Below are 10196 nucleotides of genomic sequence, written 5' to 3'. Positions count from 1 at the left end.
GGATCTACTGTCCCATTACAGGCACTTATTAAATGCTTATCAGTTATTTTATTAGCTTCTTGACTTACATCCACAAATCCATCTTGTTCTAAGGATTTTATAGGCTCTGAGACCTAAATCCTGATTCACTTGTATGGAGGGCCCATGTGGACTAAAAACCTTTATAAATGTACAAAATGATTAGTATTCCCAGGCATATGTGGTGTTTACTTTTCTAAGTATTTTAGATTCTGTCTTTGCTTTGCCTTGGTCAAAGTTATTAATCCACATAGTACACTAATGTCGTTGGAATGCTTATTCTCTTAAAACTGGCAGCCTTGGTGTATACAAGAAAACAGGCACAGGGAGTGATGGGAAACACATGTCAAGAGTCTGTTTGATTAATTTAACTTTCATGAAGTTCTTGGGACCACACCTCCATTTGGGGACAGGGCTGTTTTAGCTTTCTATGGCAAAGTGGTTTTGATTAATTTTTTTAAAAATCTAGCAGGAATAAAAACAATTATAGAAGAAAACAATTTTTAAAAAAATGTACAGCAGAAACCAGGTCTCATAACATTAAAACTAATGAAGCTACAGCAAAAGTGTAACTAGAATAGGGTAGCTGGACACTGACCTCTTGGGAGGGGGAGGGGATTCTTCCCCATGTGGAAGAATTCTGCTGGGCCACTTGAATGATCCTGTATGGTCAAGAATAGGGTACTGTCAACATGGTGTCCCTCTCCTAGTACAGCTGTGTCCATGATTGAGTTGTCATCTGCACCATCACAAAAACACCCCCCCCACCCCCCACTAGCACAACTGAATTTGCCCCAGGATGAGAATTTCTAGTTATGGCTCTGGGTATCAGCAATAAATACAGAGTTACATTGTAGCCAGCATCAAGTAAGCAGCTAAGAGTTTTCAAACTGATATTCATTAATCAAAACAGAATCCTGCCTTCCTAATATTTCTCCTTCATATTGTATGATTTGTTTGTTCATTATCTGTTTCCCCTTCTCCTCCCACATGCTTAGGAACCAGGGTGGGGGGAGTAAGGGGGTAGGGTGGAATAAGTGTTTGTCAATTCAAAATGCTCAGTCATTCAAGAGATGTGCTTTCATAGTTGCTTGCATAATGTCTCCCTCATTAGAATGGGACTTTTTTGAGGGCAGGGACTGTTGGGTTTTATTTATGTATCCTCCAACCCGCCAGCACAGTTCCTGCCACATAGTGAACACTTAATAAATGCTTAGTGACAGGCTGACCGAAGATGTACAATCTTTCCTCAACCTACTTTTCCAATTTTATTGTCTCCTAATCTCCATCATAAATTTTCTGCCCTGGTCAGGCTGGTTTTCTCACTCTGAATAGGTTATGCTTAATCCCAACTTCCAGTCTTTGTCTACATACTTCACCCTTTTTTCCAATTTCTGTGATACCTTCATTCACCACACTAGCCCACAAGGGACTCTTCCTCCTCTGAATTCCTTGAACATTATAATATTTGTTTGTGCCACTTGCTTTGATGTTTAAATATAGGCTTCCTTATGTTGCTATTTAATTCAATTTGAGAGTGAAACTTAGCTCCCTGAGGGCAGGGACCACATCTCATACTTCTATGCCTTTAAAGACACATAGCACCATTTGAACTCAATAAATATTTGTTGAATAAATGAAAGAAAACAGAGCCAATATTTTTCTTGAACACAGTAGCACTGAAAAGTATATATCCCCAGACATAGACCCCAGCAGAAAATGCTGAACCAACAGGGCCAAAGGAATAGGAGTTTTGTCAAGTTGAGACCTCAGATAAAGGTTTTCATTCTTGAGTGAATTTTTATAGCTGAGTCATTAACTCATGAAAATAAAGCTTAAGGCAGTAACGTTTGGGATCCGGAGTAGGTCTCTATGAATAGTGACAATGTGCTTCCCACGCCAGGAATGGTATTCTATACAAGGGCATCAGCACAAGCAAAATCAAAAAGGCCCTGGGTGCATTTTTTTTTTTGTGAGTCTCAGAAAAGAAATTACTTATACCAAGCAAGTTCCGAAGACAGTTGCTATTTTGGGGACCTGGATAGTATAGCATATTATCAAGGCATGACACAAAGCTTAAGACTGCCTATTAATGTAAGGATAAGTGTGAGTAATTCAGTGAAGCCACTTAAGCAAATAACAGTTGAAGGATAAAATATCACTGAAGTGTTTATTACATCAAGCCCACAAGGGTAGACTAATACAATAGGTTTGGCTTTAATGAGTAACCTAAGACAATGGACCTAATGTGATTAGCAAATATCAGAGGTTGGAAGGTTTCATTTTTTGAAAAGAAATCAACTTGTCAGGGGCCAAGCTTAGGAAATCAAAATGGGCCCAAGTTGGACTCAGATCAAATTAAGAAGGGGATAGATCTGTCTTTGGTGCCTCTCCCTTCCTTTTCTGTGTCTCCTTCCCTTTTGGTGAGACAACCTCTCCTTTCAGATGCTTAATTTTTTCTTGCTTTCTTTTCTTTGTTTCTCCATCTCAAACCCTTCTCTCCAGAAGGAAAGCATGAAACTCATTCACACATTCACATATATGATTCATGGCTATCTTTCTCGGATATTTGCATTGTGACAGGGTATGGAAAGGGCTTTAACCTAAGATATGACTATAAGCAGTGGGAGGTGTTTTGGGGGCTAGGGACCAGACATTGGAGCTGCTATGACTCTGAATAGATTCATAAAGGATCAGAGATTTAGAGCGGGAAGAGATCTGAGAGACCATTGAGTCTAACCTCTTCATTTTACAGCTGAAGAAACTAAGACAGAGAAAGAGTAAATGACTTGCCCAAGTCCTATAGGTAACAAGCATCAAAGGTAGAATTTGTACCCAAGGTAAACAGGGTGAAATGACTTGCCCAGGGTCACACAACTAGTAAGTGCCTGAGGCCAGATTTGGGGCGAATCTTTCTGATTCCAGGCTCAGTACTCTATATACTACATCATCTAGCTACCTCAAACTAGGTTTGGTCTAAAACGAGGACTCTGAACCTTTTTGGGGGGCTGGGGGGGCTAGGTGTCCTGTTCGCCTCTGGTAGTCTGGTGAAACTCATGGATCCCTTCTCAGAACAATGCTTTTAAATTAATGGAATTTATGAAATACATAGCATAACAAAGGAACTCAATTATATTGAAATATGGTAATTAAAATTAAAAACAAAACAAAACAAAACAAGCTTAAACACACCAGTTTAATAACCTCTGGCCTAAAAGAAATCAGGATATGAGCCTGTAAGAATTTTAATAGAAGGGAAAGTCCAGCCTCTAATCCAGGCACTAACTCTCTGAGTTACTGGAATATTATCAATCATGTATCCCTCTGATGTCACTCAGTGTGGAGAGAACAAGTGAAAATGTGTGGGCTGAGTCTAGAAAAGAATCTACCTACAAAAAAGCCTGAATTAATAGTGCCGCGTCTGACTCTCAGACGATGAGAAGTAGCCCAAGTCACAATCTAGACATTTTCAAAATGAAGTGAATTCTAACTGTGAACTGGGTAATTCAATCTCCTTCCTTTTTCTCCTCTCTCCAGACCCCTAAATTGCCTGTTGTCATTATTTTTAACCCAAATTATCTGGCTAATCACCATAATTTTCTACTTTGCTTTGGAGATACAACCTGAATGACACACTACTGACCTACCTGGCTGGGCCCATTTACTTCCAAAAGTGTGATTAATTCTCTGTAATTTTCACTACCAAAAATTGACATTGTGATGAAGAATTTAATCCTGTTTTTTAAAAGCAAACAGCCCTACCGGTATTTTCCTCCTTATTGTCCAAGAGAACACAAATCCCATGGTATTCAGGGCAAGGTTAAATCCCTACAGTTTTGCCCATCCACTTATCTCTTCTACTATAGAGAGGACACAATATTTTTAGTCAGAGGTATAAGCCACGGGGAAAAAATTAAAGATTAAGGAATAAATTCATTCTTACTCATGTCTTGTGAGCAAACTTTGGCTGTGTTTACATAAATACTCTAACTAGTTTGACTAGATTCAATTTTTAAAAATAGGTTGAATTCAGCACCCCCAGCTGTTTCTGTTCATTGATGTGATTCAGGACAAACAAGCAGATATTGAATTTTAAAAAACTTTTCAGTTGGTTGTAGACATGTGTCCTGTGTGAATGGTGCCTCCTTGTAGCCTAGAGAGATGTGACAGAGCCTGAAACAATACTTTCCTAAAAGGCTAAGCTCAAATGCTACCTTTTTCTGTAGGTCTGGTCCTCCCACCTCCTAAAGCCCTCTCTTCTACGGTTTCTATCCATATACTATCTATATGTCTTTTATGTGCCAATTTATTTATGTGATTTTGTCGAATGTAAGCTTTATGAGGACGGGAGCTGTTTCTGCCTTTTGTTTGCATCCTTAGCCCAGCACTTAGAGCTTCATAAATATTTTTTGCTGATTTGCAAAAGTGCATTTCTTTTTATCATCTTTCATCTGGAAGTCAACAGAGGGACAGATCAGGACAAAGAGCTCATCTTGGTCTATTCTTTTCCATATCATCCTTTTTTTTCTCCCCTGCATTTCCTCCCCTTCACCTACAATACTTCAGAAGGAAAAGTTACAGGAAAAAAAGAAATGATTCTAGGTACTTACAAAGTGAAGGATACTGTTCAAGTTTTAAAAAAGGAAAAAAAAGATACGTACCTTCACAGACGAGGCTGTTGTAATTACAGCACCATGAAATATCTATCTATCTATCTATCTATCTATCTATCTATCTATCTATCTATCTATCTATCTACCTATCTATCTATCTATCTATCTATCTATCTATCTATCTATCTATCTATCTATCTGACAGCAAACACTCCCCTCCTCTTCCCTGGGATTCATGTGCAGTTACAGGATCCATAGCAGGTAAAATATGTTTAATACAAAATAGACCAAGAACCAAAAAAACACCAATCTACTTTTCTTCCTTATGAGAGGATCCAGAGGTTCAGAGATTGTTTTATGGACCACACATGTAGCACATATGTACAATGGGGGGCATTTATCATGCCAGCTTATTGCCTCTTCCTCATTGACCCCATATAAGAATAATAGTAGTAGAATCAGCAACTATATAAAGCTAAATGAAGGAAGATTCTTTTCTTATTTCTCATTTCCCTTGAAAAGCATATAATGTGACAGAGGTCACGAAGAAACTAATTAGCTTTTATGCCTCTATTCTCAATCACCATTTTGATATAATAACAAACACCTGGAGAAAGAGTGAAACATTCCATCTTAAGATGTTTTGTTCATAGGAAGACAAACATCTGGATAGCTGGAAACATCTGGAAGATAGATTCTCACTCTTCTTCCCAGCATTTGCCACGGTATAGACTTAGCCAGAATCCATCATATATTTTTCTTTTTGGTCTTTTTGGAGGGGGTAATGCAAGGCAATTTGGGGTTAAATGATTTGCCCAAGGTCACACAGCTAGTACGTGTGTCAAATGTCTGAGGCCATTTTGAACTCAGGTCCTCCTGATTCCAGGGCCTGTGCTCTATTCACTGCGCCACCTAGCTGCCCTTGTCATATACTTTTAAGAACAGAGAAATGTGATTCAGTTGGGATTGTGAGTTGGTGCAAATAAATCACCTCTATTGCTAACCCATCCCACTTTATGTCTGAAACTTGAATTTGTCTGTGATTTTCTCTCTCAATGTTCTGTGTTTTTGCTGCCTTTGTTCACTGGTACAGTTTCAACCAGAGGCAAGAAATGTCAGACATTTCACCAGATAGTTCTTTCTTTTGAGATTTAAAATCTCATCCCCTATCCCCGAAGTGAAGAGGTTTAAAGAGTTCAGATAATACAATGCTTTAAATATATGCCATTTTTGTTATTTGGGAAATTTGAAATGGTTCATATATATTAAACTGGGACCTGACAGGTGACCAAACTACTCATTATATGTAAACTAGGTACAGAGGAGTAGCATTTGTTCTTTCATGCCATAGGATAAGACTTGACAAATCATGGTTTTTTTTTACATTGTGTCACCTTACTGATTTGAAAGAGTCATAGAAGAAATCCTATTATAATAATAGGGACTGTGACTAAGTAGAAAGACCTGGCTTTGGAGACAGGAAGACCTGGGTTCAGGTCCCACCTCTGACATCTATTGGTGATGTCATGTTGGACAAGTCACTTAACCTCTTAGAGCGCTTAGCAATTCACTAAGACTATAAGTAGCAGAAAGATGCTACCTACATCAGCAGAGGGATCTTCCTCATTTGGATGTTCCTTATGCCACTAAAGTCAAAGGTCTAGTTCCTATCCCTAAATTAAGCTCTGAAGGACGATCTAGATTCATTTGTTGTATTTAAGATTTTATTGTACAGTTTCATAAGTGGACCATGAGCCAAGACATTAACAACTGTGCCTTAGTTTCTTTATCTGTAAAACTGAGGGAGGAGGAGAACTAGATGATTTAGTTTAGTTCATTTCAACCAACAAGTGCTATACTAAGCAATGGGGGAATAAATACGGAAAAACAATACTATTCCTGCCCTCAAGAAGTATATTTTCTAATCTCAAGAAGCCAATTCTCTCTTATCTAATAAGACACATATGCAAATAACTATACTAGTTGTCAGAATATGTTAAGTGGAAAGGTTAGTTGCTCAAAAAGCAATTTTCCAGATTGAATATTGTAGGTCTTGGTCATTCTTTGTTGTTGTGGTTGTTGCTGTTACACAGAGATTACTGTAATCACATCTGACCTGTGCTGCTTTACCCAAAGTGACTAAGATTTTGTCTATGGAAAAGATGTCTCTCTGCCACCCACTCACTGGGCCCAGAGATGAACAGGAAACTGGCTAAAGAGTCACAGCTCTCGTTCTCAGCTTCAGGATCTGTAGTCACAAAAGCAGCAAGAAGCAGAAAAAGGCTGCATATTCTCACAGCTCAGATGAGCTCTGGGATCCAGTACCTGGCCCCTCTGGTGGGCAGGCTTCTCATTGATCAGGGGGGTGCTCCATTTGTGATGTGGAACTGCAAAATTATGGTCTATCACTGTGCCTAAGTCTTTTTGCATACTTTACACACGCGGGCTTGTATCTTTCTTACCCACAGGAGCCAGCCCATCCTGATTCTGAGCCTAATCCCATGCTTACACCTCTCAATTAAGAAAAATGCTTTGAATTACAGCCAAGCCTTTAATACTTCTGAGGATGGCCTCCCCCAAACAGCTTAAATACAAAAGAACATTCACTGGTGTCAGGATTTGCTCATCAGCAGCTAAGGCTGATTTCTTGTCCCTTTATTTCCCACCACTGACATGGACTGCCAATTGTCTGTTTTCATGTTTAAGGCCTAGACCAGTTCTATTGAAGACTGGTCCTTGCTCAAGAGAAAGAGTGGAGAAAAAAATTCTATTGTAGCTCTTTGGCTTGGGGCTGAGGGAGTTCCTTTGCTTTTCACCTTTTTACCTACAGTGCCTTCAGGCTTAATAAAGCTTTGTTGAATGGCACCAATGCCCCAGAACTTCTGGGATGTAGTCTCAGTGGTACTCTGAGACTGCTTCCTGCTTTCCTCCTTGCTGCTGCCCCGTCCATTTTTCTCCTATACATTCCCTGGTCCCTAACCATTTGCCTTGACAGGGTTTTGGATTGTGTTTACCTGCATCCTAGACTCCCCGTTTCCTCAAGCCCTCTGCCTGGGGTTATAATATCTGCTCCTTAGATTAGATCGGATGATTCTAGGAAAGGAGTTCTTAACCTGAGGTCCACAGACCCCAAGGCTGTCTTCCTGTTAGGGCTATAGGAGATCAATTTAAAGGGAACTGTGAATTTGGATGAGAAAAATTGCTTCTTTATTTTCACTAACCTCTAATTGAAATTTAGGATTTCTTTCAATTATTAATTTCTTTAAAAAGATAATCAGTTATGAATGTCTTTAAAAAGAAAGGGTCCATAGGTTTCACTGGACAGTTAAAGAAGTTCACAACACACACCAAAATGTCAGGAACACATGTTTTAGGACTGTTGACTATACAGAGAAGTCTTGCCTGACCATCAGGTTCCTGGTACATGCTACCTGCCCTATTCTTCCAGACTTGCATGTCTCTCCCATCCCCATCCCTGATCATGGGCTCATGACTAAACCTGGTCTTTGGCTCTAAGTCCTGACTTACTCTCTTGGGCCTTGTGCTTTGCCCTGCATCTACAATAGGCAGTAAGCTGGGCTCCTGGCACTACCTCCTGGTTAGTTAGCTTACTGAGGGCATGGGCTTGTGTTTTCATTCTGGCTATGGCTGCCTACAGCCAAATGTCTGGGAGAAAATGGAAGAATTCAGTCAATCATCCAGCTGTTTCTGAACATCCAGCTGTCTGACACCAGGAAAACTGAGCATCTAGATGAGAGAATTTTGCAGTTTCTCTCTGGAGGCTTGGCATTGTGCAGAGCCTGCCTCTGTGCCCTCTGCAGGGCCAAACTGATGCATGCTGTCTAAGCAGAGTGACAGCAGATCACACAGCAGTGCAGACTCAAATCAGACAGTGGCTACTGACTTGTGTGTAGTCTAGCTCTGCCGTGGTGTCTTAGTGAAACTGCAAAACTGACATTGAATGTCTTCTGTTTTACAGCCAGTTTTCCCCAAAGGGAAACTTCTTTTCTAGGCAAGAAAGGAAACTAGGGAGGAAGGGAGACAAGGAGGAAGGAGAGGGGAGGAGGGAGTGAAGAAGGGAGGAAGGAAGGAAGGAAGGAAGAAAGGAAGGAAGGAAGGAAGGAAAAAAGGAAGGAAGGAAGGGGACAGCAAGGGAAGGAAGTAAGGAGGGAAGAAGGAAGAAAAGGAAAATAGGGAGCAACAGTGAAAAGAGAGATAAAAAAAGAAAAAAGGGGAAAAGAAAGAAGAAAGGCAGGAAAAGATATGAAGGAAGGAAAAAAGAAAGGAAGAAAGGAGAGAAGACAAGAAGGTAAAAGACAGAGAAGAAAAGAGACAGAAATAGTGGGAGGAAAAAAAGGGAGAGAGGCAGGGAGAAAGGAAGGTAGTAAAGAAAGAAGGAAGAACAGAGGGAAGGAGAGAGTGATAAAAGGATGCATCAAGAGAAGGAGGAAAGGAAGAAAGAAAGAAGGCAGAAAATGGAGACAGGGAGGAACAGGGAAAAGAGGTAGTTGAAAGAAAGAAAAAAAGGGGAAAGAGAAAGAAGAAAGGCATGAAGAGGAAAGAAGGAACAAAGAAAAAACAGAAGAAAGGAAGAAAAAAGAGGACACAAAAAGGGAAAAGATAGTGAAGGAAAGAGAAAGAGAGTGGAAGGAATAAACAGAGGGCGGCAGCAGGAGGGAGGAAGGAAAGAAAGTAAGATCGACCTTTTTACAATGAATCATGCCAACACTGGCACATCAGCTGCATGCTTGATAGGTGCAAAAGAGAATGAGGCCAGGTTTAAGCTCCCAAAAAAACTTTGTTTTTAAGTCAACACATTCTTCCTCTTTAGTGTTCTACAATCACCAACTATTCCCAAGAATTATATTTTAAACTAGAAACACACTAGAAAATGGTCAACGTCTTTCTGGCTGTAGCTCAATCCAGCCAGACACATTACCTTCCCCCCTAAGGAGAGCTTTCTTGTCTTGCCCTCAATCACGTTTGCTTCATATTTGCTTGTGCCAGTTCTTTCCCTCGTTACCCCTGGCTAGGTAGCAGGATGGACCCTAGGTCCAGTCAAATGGACTGAATAAAGCAGATGATGGCTCCCCTCAGAGCAGGCACTCAGTCTTTTTTGGATATTTATTAAAATGCTATGCCCAGCTACTCACTAAATAGCTGTTTGTTTGACTAAGCCCAATTTTAAAAGACAAAGGCAGGGGCAGGAATATATTGTGAAAAGAAAGTGCTGCAAAAAATTGGAAAAATACCAACAAAATTTTAATTAAAAGAAAGAGAAGATGAAAAAACATAGGTTATCCATTATGACCATCATAAATGAACTTGCACAAGTCAGAACCAGTCAATGTGGCCAAAACACTCAGTTAAACAGAGCTATCCCAACTGAATCAAATGCAAAGTCTGCTTGTCTGAATCCACTGTGAAGCATATGGACACAGGATCTGCATCTGTGGACAGAACCTATGATCAGTGTTAGGATGATGGCCTACCTAGAATAATAAAAATGACATGTATTTTTACAAAGGTTTACAAGAACATTTCCCCGTAGACGATTCTGAGGAG

The 10196-nt window shown here is 39.9% G+C and overlaps 1 protein-coding gene across 2 annotated transcripts in view; it reads right to left on the bottom strand.

Annotated features, from left to right (window-relative positions):
• The window catches only part of RORA (RAR related orphan receptor A), an 892807-nt gene that overhangs the window by 425393 nt on the left and 457218 nt on the right, over positions 1 to 10196 (bottom strand). The window lies entirely within an intron of this gene.

This window comes from Petaurus breviceps, unplaced genomic scaffold, assembly GCF_028583685.1.
Source record: "Petaurus breviceps papuanus isolate PSGF00001 unplaced genomic scaffold, PetGlider_PUasm1.0 37, whole genome shotgun sequence".
Classification (NCBI taxonomy): domain Eukaryota; kingdom Metazoa; phylum Chordata; class Mammalia; order Diprotodontia; family Petauridae; genus Petaurus; species Petaurus breviceps.
This window is presented reverse-complemented; position numbering and strand designations above follow the sequence as displayed.